Source organism: Myotis brandtii, unplaced genomic scaffold, assembly GCF_000412655.1.
Source record: "Myotis brandtii unplaced genomic scaffold, ASM41265v1 scaffold642, whole genome shotgun sequence".
NCBI lineage: Eukaryota > Metazoa > Chordata > Mammalia > Chiroptera > Vespertilionidae > Myotis > Myotis brandtii.
In genome coordinates, this window is record NW_005370473.1 from 381,176 (window position 1) to 393,106 (window position 11,931).

The 11,931-nt window shown below is 43.1% G+C and overlaps 1 long non-coding RNA gene across 1 annotated transcript; it reads right to left on the reverse strand.

Annotated features, from left to right (window-relative positions):
* Positions 1-1,905: 1,905 nt before the first annotated feature.
* Positions 1,906-10,902, reverse strand: LOC106723782. Its single transcript, XR_001359500.1, has 2 exons — positions 10,740-10,902; positions 1,906-2,088 (listed from the first exon to the last, which is right to left on the reverse strand). It is a non-coding gene; the product is annotated as an uncharacterized LOC106723782 (long non-coding RNA).
* Between the last annotated feature and the right edge of the window lie 1,029 nt (positions 10,903-11,931).

Genomic DNA, 11,931 nt, shown 5'->3' on the forward strand with positions numbered 1-11,931 from the left:
AAGGGTTTGCGTGCTGTGTAGTGTAGGACATCTAGCAGAATCCTTGGATTCTACCCACTAGAGGTCAGTAGCATCCCCTCCCAATGTGACAACCAAAAATATCTCCAAACACTGCCAAATGTCCCTTGAAGATCAAAATCACCTCTAGTTGTGAACTGCTTAGTCTAGAGAGTCTAGAGCAGGGGTGGGCAAACTTTTTTACTCGAGGGCCACAATGGGTTCTTAAACTGGACCGGAGGGCCGGAACAAAAGCATGGATGGAGTGTTTGTGTGAACTAATATAAATTCAAAGTAAACATCATTACATAAAAGGGTACGGTCTTTTTTTTTTTTTTAGTTTTATTCATTTCAAACGGGCCGGATCCGGCCCGCGGGCCGTAGTTTGCCCACGGCTGGTCTAGAGCAAGTATGTTAAACTCAAAGGCTAACACAAGCCAAATAAACAAGGTTTAAGTTTATGTGGGCCGAAAAAAAAACAAAAGCTTCAATTTTTGTAGAAACGTAGATTTATTTCAATAGAGACATGCTGAATACAAAGGACTGAAATGAGTAATGGTTAACATAAAATAATAGAACATTTAAATAAAAATTAATATTTTTTCTTGAACATTAACTTACCAGACACTTAATAACTGCACCAATTAATAAGCATAACACAAATAAACCTATTTCTCTTGTTCTCTGAAAGTGAAATATTTCCTGTTGCGCACATCAAACAAGTCAGTACAAGACTAATGATGTGGCAATCGGCTGCTAAAATATTCGCTGCTAGTGTTAGTGGAGAGAAATGGTGTGTCTGCGCGTAAGGTGTGTAAGGGAAATGAACACAACACGATTATAGCAATCAGTCATTAGCGAACGTTGTAGTTCGTTATTAATAATTATGTATAACAGGATATTGTAAAAATTAAGTTATGAAATTTTTATTAAAACATTACTTACATACCGTTATATTGGTTGGGCTGCAAAAATATTCCATTGTGGGCCGCGAGTTTGACATGCTTGGTCTAGAGTGTGGCCCCCCAAAACTAACAAAATTATTGGGAGATCATCTGAAAGCTGGATGTGCAACACTGACCATCTTTTAAGGTGGCTGCAGATTACTTTAGCTCCTATGATGGTTAAGCAGCTCCTTCTTACACAGAATTTGCTGACTGCTAAGTCCTCCTAAGTCTTTTTCATGGCTGCTACTGCTGCCTGTGCAGGTGGATTTTGGCTTTAAGTGCATCTTTCCCCCTGAAATATGTTAGAGGCTGCTCAGTGGCCCAGCTTGTACTTGACAAACCTCTCTAAAAACCACCTCCCCAAAGCCCAAAAGTGGCCACTGTCTTCCAGACTCCCTACCCATGCATCTCCAAGGTCTGGTTCAAATGCCACAGCCTTAGGAAGTTCTCCCAAATCCTTCATTAACACGCTCCTGTCCCAGCTCTGGATTTCTGTGCTTTGTTCGTATCCTATAGGCTGTTTCTCCCAAAAGATTGTCAGCTCTTTGAGAACAAGGGCTTACTGAGGGAATCCTATAGTTTCATTTGCCTGCTTAGTGTGAAATCTGTCCCAGTGAATGTTCTTTGAATGGAGTCATGTCCTGGCCTTTAATAAAATCTTTAAAATCTTCTTGGGTCCTAGCACATCGACACTCAACAATTCTTCTTGGCATGCAACACCTTCCACACACTGTTTGCATTTGCCCACCCATCCGGTCTCCAGATACATTCTCCAATTTAGGCAGCTCACTGCTTCTGCCCAGAAACAAATCTGCCTTATAGCCCACAAACACCTGCTTCCCTAACCCGGACCACCTATCTCATCTTCAAATTCTATATATCTTCTCAGATGTAACTCAGCTCGTATTTAGTTGCTTCAAATACATTTTGGAATGAGACAGAAAATAAAATACAAACCCTGTTTTCACAGCAGAGACTTTTATTTGTTCTCAAAGGCAGAATATTGGAGTGGTCAGTAGAGGCTCACCAGAGAGACATGGGTTCAAATCCCACCTCTGTAGATTTCATAACACCATGACTTCAAGGAAATTACTTCCCCATGCTACTTCAGTTTCCTCATCGCAGTGAGTATCATACAGAGTGCCTGTAGCATAAGGTAGTTGAAAAGAATGAGATGATGCATGTAAAGCATTCAGCCTAGAGGCCAGCCTGTGGTAAGCACTTCAGAAACACCAGCTGTTTTCAGCTCTTTCCTGACCAGTCCACCTCCTATAGTTCTCCCTTCTGATTCCTACAGTCCACAGACTGTATTTTCCAGTGCATCCCTGCATTATATGCTGTCTTATGTTGTTCACTTGCATGGACTTAGGACCTGGCTGTGTCTCTCTAAACAGACTGCCTAAATATTCTGGAGCCAGCGATTCATTCATTTGACAAGTATCTGTAGTGTTGTCACCATGCGCATTGGGCTAGGGCTAGGCAGTGTGGATGGAAAACGCACAGATATATTGCTTGGACCTTGACCTCTAAGAATTTATCATTTAATAAAGAAGATAATGTGTGTACAATAAAGAGTTATAACCATGTTAAAGTGAGTAGTGTCATTAGAACAATGTAAGAGTCCAAAGGCTAGACAGCCATGGGCAAACTACGGCCCGCGGGCCGGATCCGGCCCGTTTGAAATGAATAAAACTAAAAGAAAAAAGACCGTACCCTTTTATGTAATGATATTTACTTTGAATTTATATTAGTTCACACAAACACTCCATCCATGCTTTTGTTCCGGCCCTCCGGTCCAGTTTAAGAACCCATTGTGGCCCTCGAGTCAAAAAGTTTGCCCACCCCTGGGCTAGAAGAATCATTTTTGCCTGGGGTAATCAGGAAAGGTTCAGGAAATCTGGGTCTCAGAGAGATAAGGGATGGCGAGAGAATGCTTTATTGGGAGATGGAGCAGGTTGGGCAGAAGCTTGGAGGCGGGGAGGCAAAAAGGTTATAGGGGGAACTGAGCAGTACAGTGTGACTTTCGCTTGAGGAATGTGAAAGGCAGCAGTGGGAGATAGGTTGGAAGCCAGGGGAGGCCTCAAATATAAGACTGAAGAAGTTGGTGTGGGGAGCAACTGAAGGCTTGAGGAAGGCAATGGCTGGCTCAAATTTGTGCAACTGGAAGCTAATTCCAGAAGGATTCAGGAATATCATGTATGCGACCACAATAATAATTTGGATATGATATAGATGGAGTTAATTTAGGGGGTAGCTGTGAGCATGGGAGAGGGGCATGGATGTCGGCGAGACCCTGTGCATGTGGAGAAGACATGGATTTCTGGGTGGTCTTCACTTTGTCCCTGCAGTCTATTCCTCACACAGCAGCCAGAGGGGCCCCGTGGTCTTTGTATATAAAGTCATGTCACTTTTCTGAGTAAAACCCTCCAAAGGTTTCTTATCTCACAGAATTAAATTTTAATCCCCTGTCCATATCTTACAGCAAGTGCCGCTTCTCTGGCCTCCTCTATTCACTTTCACCTATCACTGGATACAATCCAGCCACTGACCTCTTTGCTGCTCCTCTAGCATGCTGCTCCTCGGGGCCTTGGGGATTTGCTGTTCCCTTTGCCTGCTGCAGTCATTGTCCAAATACCAGATATCCACATGGCTGGGTCCTTCACATTATTCTTGCCTCTGCTCAAATCTATCTCTTCAAAGAGACCTTCTCTGATGAAATAAGCAGCATTCCCACCCTGTCATTTTCTATCTGCTATTTACAGCACTATTTACTCACTGATCTTATAACATACACTAGAAGCCCAGTCCACAAAACTCGTGCACTGGTAGGGTCCCTAGTGGCTGGCGGCAGCCAGCTGGATACTCCCTTCCTTCCCCCAGCTGGCCCTGCCCCCTGGTCGAACTCCTAGAAGAATTCCTGGTGGAGGGGACAATTTGCATACTACGCTTTTATTATATAGGATTGGTGTGTTCACTGTTGGCCAGCACTACTAGAATGCAAGTTCCATCATTTTTGGTTCCTGCTTTATTCTCAGAATAAATAAATGAATAATGAGGGCAAGTCAAGGAAACACCAGCATTTCCAGCTTGGGAAAATTTGAGGCCAGTGGAGTTGTCATCGACCAAAATGGGAAATATGGGGAAAAGGAGAGTTTTGAAAAAGAAGATGAGGTCAGTTTCCAACATTTACATCTGCAGTACCAGCAAGAAACCCCAGTAGGTAATCCTAATCGGTAGCTGGGAAAAGGACTGAATTCAGGAGGCAATAGGGTTCAAAAATTAACCACAGAGAGGTGATCACTCAGCCATGCATCTGAATGGCCAAGAGAGGGCAGAGCACCAAATACCTGTCTCTGAGGCACATCCGAAAGGAGGAAATGGGTGGGCAGCTGAAGAGAGGTTTTCCATAGCTGCCCACTGCTCTTGAGAGTAAATCCCAAACCCTCCCAGGCCCCACAGGACCCTGCACGAGCTGCCCTTTGTTCATGGCCCCAATCTCACCTCCCCACCACCTTGTTTCCTGCACTCCCCTTACTCTGGTCTTCTTTCAATTTCTTGAATTTGCCAAGTTCCTTCTCACTGCAGAATCTTCCCAGTTCTCCTTCCTTTTCCTGGAAACTACCCCTCCAGTCTCTCCGCTCTTCACCCAGTTAGCACTTACTCATCCAGCAGGTCTCAGCTTCAATATTACTTCCCCGATTGCCCTTCCTTCATTTCCTCTCCTCCACTCTTCCTCCCTGTTACATGCTTTTGTAACACTCTGTATATGTAGACACACACACACAGAGCAGGTAGCTGATACAGAGAATGTATGACTATTTGTCTGTCCTCTTAGGCTACACACTTCAGGGGCCAGTGGGTCAATGCTGATGTCTGTGGGATATAATAGATTCTCAACAAAACATGATAAAAGAATGAACTGAAGGAGAAGGAAGAGAACCAAAAAAATGTAGAGTGACCTGAGGGCAGGGCGGATTTTCCCAGCAGAAGTGGGGCATTGTCACTGTCCAGTGCAGCAGCTGAATGTGGCGACTGAAGTATCCAAGGGCCTGAATGATTGTGGCTTCAGGAATCCATTTAAATACGGTGATGAGGGAGGGAGAAGAGGTGGTGAGGCCTGACAGCAAAGGGTGCAAGAGAGAGTGGTTGGGAGAGAAAGAGGATCAGCTAGTGAGACTGCTCTTTCAAGGGATTTGGCAGTAAAATTAAGAAAGTGGGTGGGGGAGGAGGGTGGGGGCTGAAGTTGTTAACAGAGTCACAAGAAAGATTTGGGGGGTAAAGGAGATGTTCATATTTTTAGAAGTCAAGAAACAACATTTAGTCAAAGGGAAAGATAAAAATATTTATAAATAAGTAGGAGGTAAATGGATGGGGCAAAGCACCTGAAAGGAAAGGAATGGGATTGGGGACTCAAATGGACAAGTTGGAAGTGTGGTGATGGGAGAAAAGTCAGAAATTCTAGGCAGATGCCTCATGCCACACATGAGGGCCATGAAATCCTCTCTACATATCTACATATCCCTTTGAGGCAGGTACTATTATATATATATCAATCAATGTATATTATTGATTTCAGAGAGGAAGGAAGAGGGAGAGAGAGATGGAAACATCAATGATAAGAGAGAATCATTGATCGGCTGCCTCCTTCATGCCCCCTATTGGGGATCGAGCCCACAACCCTGGCATGTGCCCTTGACCAGAATAGAACCCGGGACCCTTAAGTCCGCAGGCCAACGCTCTATCCACTGAGCCAAACCAGCTAGGGCGAGTCAGGTACTATTCTCACCCCCACTTATGGCTAAAGAAAGTAAGGCTTGAAATATTGAGTAAATTTTGTTCCAGGACACAAAACCACTCGATTCCTGAGCTGATTTCAAGCCCATTTTCTCCATTATACTTTATAAACACCCCAAAGGATGAAGGGGACGAGAATTACCCCTCTGAGATGGGAAAGAAGGGGGTGTGGTGGAGGGCAGGGAAGTTGAGAGAGCTCAAGTGAGATGCCCTGTCCTCCATAGTCTAGGAGGAGGCAAAGGCATCTTTGAAAAGTGGAGTTCAGCTCTAAGAGATTGAAAGGTTTAGAGGAGATGCTACAAAGTGGAGGAGGAAGCATGTTGGCGGTGAGAAGGTAGCCAAGCAGCAGGGAGGGTCCTTCTGAAGTGGAGCCAGATGAATTTGTAACAGATCCAAACAGCCTGGTTTCCTGAACTTCCCCAGCAATGGGAGGAGCGGAGACAATAGAAAGGGTTTGTCCAGGCCTAGAAATTAGCAACAGGGATGGGGGTGGGGTAGGGAGGGGGTGAGAATTGAGGGCAGGGAGACTATAGCAGAAAGACAAGAGAGCCAGACAAGAAAGGCACATCTTGCAGTGACCAAATCAGGGGTCAGGACTGGACTGATGTAAGACAACATTAGGAAGGGAAGAATATCTGATGGTGAAAATAGAGGTTTTGAGGCCAGAGCTTTGAAAGGTCATCAATACTAGGGTGGAGTGTTTAAGGGAGATGAGAAAAGCTAGCAAGAAGAGGACTGTGAGCCTGGCTCTAGAATTAAGGAAGGAGGGGGACCACCCAGAAATCAGTAAGTCATAACTTTGGGAAGAGCTAAATGAATGGAGTGGACTCCAGAGAGGAAAGGTCACTGCAGGACAATGACAGAATCATGGTCCATGAGCCAGCGAGGAAGGTGCATCATTATTCCTTAAAGAGGAAAGAGGACAGAGAGGTGCAGTGTGAGTTGTTCCAGCAGGGAACTCTGTGAAGGGAGCGATGTTTTGACAAGCAGTCAGATTTCCTGGAGACAGCAGCAGTAATGCTTGAGATCACTGACCACCCAGGGGAGCTAATTCCCAGTGCAAAGGAAGCAGCGCTTTGTGCGTATCAGGAAGGTCAAGACTGGATTCATAGAGGACTAGCTCATTTGGAGGGAGGGAGAGGAATGGCAATAGCTGAGGCTGTGCATAGAATGCTGAGTTGAAATAATGAGAATTAATTCACTCCAAAAATAATTGTTGAGAACCTATGCACTAGAGTTGAAATACAGATAAGACGACATTCACAACCCTGGGGAGTACCACTTAACAGAGAAGATAACGTTGTGGTGAGAGTATAGTCAGATCGCTCAAGTTCAAATCACAGCTTTACCACTTGCCATGTGGAATGACAAGTTTTTTAAATTCTCTAAGGCTCAATGGTCTCATCATTAAACAGATAATAGAACCCACCTCAATTGACTTGATATGAAGATTAAATGAGATAATACATGAAGAGAACTTAATGCCTGGAACACGGTTTTCTTAACACTAGTTGTTAGTATTCATTACAATATAAAAGGAGAAGTGCTGAAATACAGGTATGACTGGAGTACTTTGATTAAATGAAAAAATCAGGAAAATACATGATTATTTTAGGGTAAGGTGGTTCTTCAAACAAAACATAAACCTCAAAAGCTATAAAGCAAATGATGGTCATATTTACTGTCATAAAATGTGAAGCTTTAAAAAATGTGTACCTTCTATGTGACAAGAAACATTGTAAGGTTAAAAAGCAAGCTAAACATTCAGTAAAATATGTTTAACCTCTGTTGCAAACAGAAGTTTATATGCATATTATTTTAAAAGCCATGACAATAGTCAAGTGCATAGAGACAGAAAAAAAAAATACTGGGGCTGGGGGAGAGGAAAATGGAAAGATGTTATTCAATAATATTTGGATATTAGTTACAGAGTTTCAGTTTTGCAAGATAAAAAGAGTTCTGAAGATGAGTGGTGGTGATGGCTGTGCAATAATGTGAATGTACTTAATGCCACTGAACTACACACTTAAAATGGTTAAGGTGGTAAATTTCATGTTATGTGCACTTTACCAGTTTTCAATTTATTATCATTATTATTATTTTTAATCCTCACCCAAGAATATTCTTTCCATTGATTTTTTTTAGAGAGTGGGAGGGGGTGTGTGAGCGGGGGAGAGATGTGAGAGAGACATATCGATTAGTTGCCTCCCACAGGACTGTGGTTAAGTGGAGAAGTTAATGAAAGGTATTCCCCGGATGAGAGAGGTGCACACCTGGGAAGCAAGTTCAGGGGGCAGGGGACCAGCTTGCTGACCAGGCAGGAAAAGGCACTGAGATGATGAAATCAACTCCCCTAAGTTCCAAATGAAATGTTGCCCAAAGTATTTACTGAGCACCTAATATGTGTTGTGCATACGATTAAAAAAAACTTACAAGAATCTACTTCCTTTCAAGTTGCTTTCAGTCCAGAGTCAGACATAAAATTTTTTAAAAATAATAAAATAACAAAATAAAATAATTGGCAAGGGCCTTAAAGAAAATACCAACAGTGCTGAAATAGAGTATGAGGCAGTTGGGTCTAGAAAGACCCCTCTGAGGCAGTTATATTTAAGCTGAAACCTGAAAGATGAAGGCTCACTTAATAAATGGGTTGGATAAAGGGCAAAGCTTTCTAGGCAAAGAGAACAGCATGTACAAACACTGAGGAGGAAAATGGCTTGGTTAAGACAGATTGGTGTGACTATTTCCAAAATAACACCCTGCATTTGCCTTCTCTGGTGTCCCTTTATGGCACCAGCCCTCCTGAGGACCTGCCAGCCCTCCTGTAAACACCTGCCAACTAATCAGCTTTTTTAATGACACGGCATTTAAAATTTTATTACATACTAAATGTTATACCCTATGCCTCATTCATGTACTGTTAGGAATTTCTATCTCCGTGGGCAGTGTGTGTGTGTGTGTGTGTGTGTGTGAGAGAGAGAAATTTGGAGTATAATATAGGTATGCTATCTGTTCCTATCTTGAACACTTAAACACAGAAATCCATGCACCCTCAAACCATTAGTTTTTTGAAATTGAATACCATAAATTTTACTAAAAGTCAGGTTGAAATTGTGAAAAGCTGCCAGGAAGGAGAGCATTGAGCCTAACCTGTTCAAGTGCAGCTTCTTTTAAACTTTGGGCTATTATCTGAATACCAAAGAGCATAAAAACTGATGTGTAAAATTCTCCTCGATTCAATTAAGCATTGTCAGGTTTTTTTAAGAACCAAAGATAGAGCAGACAAAGATAAGCTCACAGTCCAAGAGGGAAGACTGACACATGGAACAATCCCATAGAAGTAATAACTGTTCGAAGAGAGCTGCCTATAATGTGATGGGAACAGAGGTCAGGGAGCAAGGGGCTCAGCGAGGGGTGGGAATCGGAGCCCTCCTGCAGCAAGAGGTGATGTTGGAGGGTTGGGGAGGAGGTCGAGAGTAGGCGAATGGCATTCCAGGTAGAAGGAGCAGCATAAACAAAGAAAGCAGAGCTGACAGTACACAGAGAAGGAGGGTTTGGGGCATTCGTGATGAGCAACACCGTCATCAACAACAGTAGAGCTTTATTGAGTGTTACTATATACACTCAATATGAATACTTACATGTTTGTGTTTTAATGCTCAAAAGGGGGTATATGATTATCTTTATTTCACAGGTAAGAACAGAGAGGTTGATTACGTTGCTCAAAGTCACACAGCTGCCAAAACAAAAAAGAACAGAGACCATTTCCAAATAAACATGGTCAGGCTTTGATTATTTTTTCTCCTTAGTGTTTTTCATATTCATGGAAGATTTACATTGTATGAAACTACACAAAGTAGAAAGTTAAAGCTCCCCGTAATACTGCCTCTAAGATGTGGTCTTGAACTTTCCCTATGGTTTTGCCCCCAGCAATACTTCATATTGGCATTGCTGATAAGTTCTCAGATACCCAGGTCTATGAAGCTGAAAGTTAGGCAGACAGTCAAGGAGTGAAGGGCCTTGAATGGCTTAGGATAACTTCAGAATTTCTCCAGTAGGTGTGTGTGGGCAGGGTTCCCTTTAAGGTTTGTAGGAGGAGGGCGGTGATCAGAGCAGTGTTTAGTAAGTTCATTCTGCCTCCTGTGTGGAGGAAGGACCCCACCCTCACCCCTGCCTGGTCTCTGTACCCCAGAGAGCTTAATGGGGGATGGAGAAAAACACCAGTCAGCCCTTACTCCTCCTCCACGGCAGGGTGGACCCTGCACACCCACCTTGCCATTTCCCTAGAGATGAGAAGAATCAGGAGGGTGGGGTAGTGCCCTCATCCTGACACCCCTGCTCAGGAGATGCCTGTAGGCCAGCCGTGGGCAAACTATGGCCCGCGGGCCGAATCCGGCCCGTTTGAAATTAATAAAACTAAAAAAAAAAAAAAAAAGACCGTACCCTTTTATGTAATGATGTTTACTTTGAATTTATATTAGTTCACACAAACACTCCATCCATGCTTTTGTTCCGGCCCTCCAGTCCAGTTTAAGAACCCATTGTGGCCCTCGAGTCAAAAAGTTTGCCCACCCCTTCTGTAGGCCCTTCAGAGGCTCAGACAGAGCTGAAACCTGGCTTCAGACTCCTTTTTAGAGGGAGCAAAGAAGAGGCTATCTTTTATGTGCCCAGGAGAGAATCCAGCTTGGTGCTGGGTTATTTCCTGGGCTGAGCTTTCTTGATTACTTTATATTTTGAATCGGGAAAGCCTCTGTCATTTAGAAGCTATTTTTCTGGCTGCAGATCAACAGTGGCTAACATGGACACTGGGAGCAGACCCAACGCCGTCCAGAAATGATTAACATCCTGTGTTGTGAGATGTCAAAACACACGGATAGCCAAAGCTTTCAGAGAGCCAGGCCATGCAGTGTGATGGCAGTCAGCCCCTTGGTTCACTTGGGGAAAGATGCTATAATTCCTACACGAAATCAATGAAATTGAATAAAGGCTCAGAAAACAAACCTCATGGGCGTTCACTTTCAGGAAATGCTTTGAGTTGGTTTGCTGAACTCCAGTTATCCATGGATTCTGCAGGGAATTCAGGCTTATGGTCCTCTCGCTGTAGACCTGATCACTTGCCTTGGTCAAGTGCAGCCACTGCCTCTCCAGACTATCACATTATCAATTGCTGTGTTTATTTAATTGTCTGCCTGTTTTGGAAACATTCTCCTAGACTCCTGTCTGACTCATAGGTTAAGGAACATGAGTAATTCTTCTGGAACTCACTTGGAACAGGAGGGAACCCTTCCCATTTGATTTCCGGTCCTAAAAAAAGACAAGATAGTTCATACAGGATGCTAATTAGTTTTCCTATTCAACAGAGAGCATGGCCTAGCCCTGCTTGGAAAACTGCCTTTGTACTATAGGGTTTAGAAATTTGAACACCTCCAAATTTTATTCAGAATTAAGAAACGACACCAGAATATCATTTTGTTGTTTTAGTTTTCCTGCTGAAGTTGTAGTTTTTGCTACAGAGGAAATCCAAATGATGTCTCTTAATGAGACATGGAAATTAGGAGGAATGAACAACCAGATTTCGCTTCTCAATTTTTCTTGTTCTGTTGTTGGTGTAGGTAACCTCTCATTGTCCTCTTCCTGCTGTTTTTGGCCTATCCTGCAAGTAGTGATGTAGACTCGCTAGAGTTCTTTAACCCCAAATGGGTGTGGCTCCCTTTGGAGGCAGAACAATTTGGCGTCTACTTTCTGTAGCAGAGATGGTAAGAAAGTGGCTCCATATCCCTTTGTTTCTAAACCAGCTTCACAGAGGACTAGCCCCTTCATAGGACCTGGGTATCTGAGAACTTACCAGCAATGCCAATATGAAGTATTGCTGGGGGCAAAACCATAGGGAAAGTTCAAGACCACATCTTAGAGGCAGTATTATGGGGAGCTTTAACGTTCTACTTTGTGTAGTTTCATACAATGTAAATTTTCCATGAATATGAAAAACACTAAGAAGAAAAAACAATCAAAGCCTGACCATGTTTATTTGGAAATGGTCTCTGTTCTTTTTTGTTTTGGCAGCTGTGTGACTTTGAGCAACGTAATCAACCTCTCTGTTCTTACCTGTGAAATAAAGATAATCATATACCCCCTTTTGAGCATTAAAACATAAACATGCAAGTATTCATAATGAGTGTATATAGTGATACTC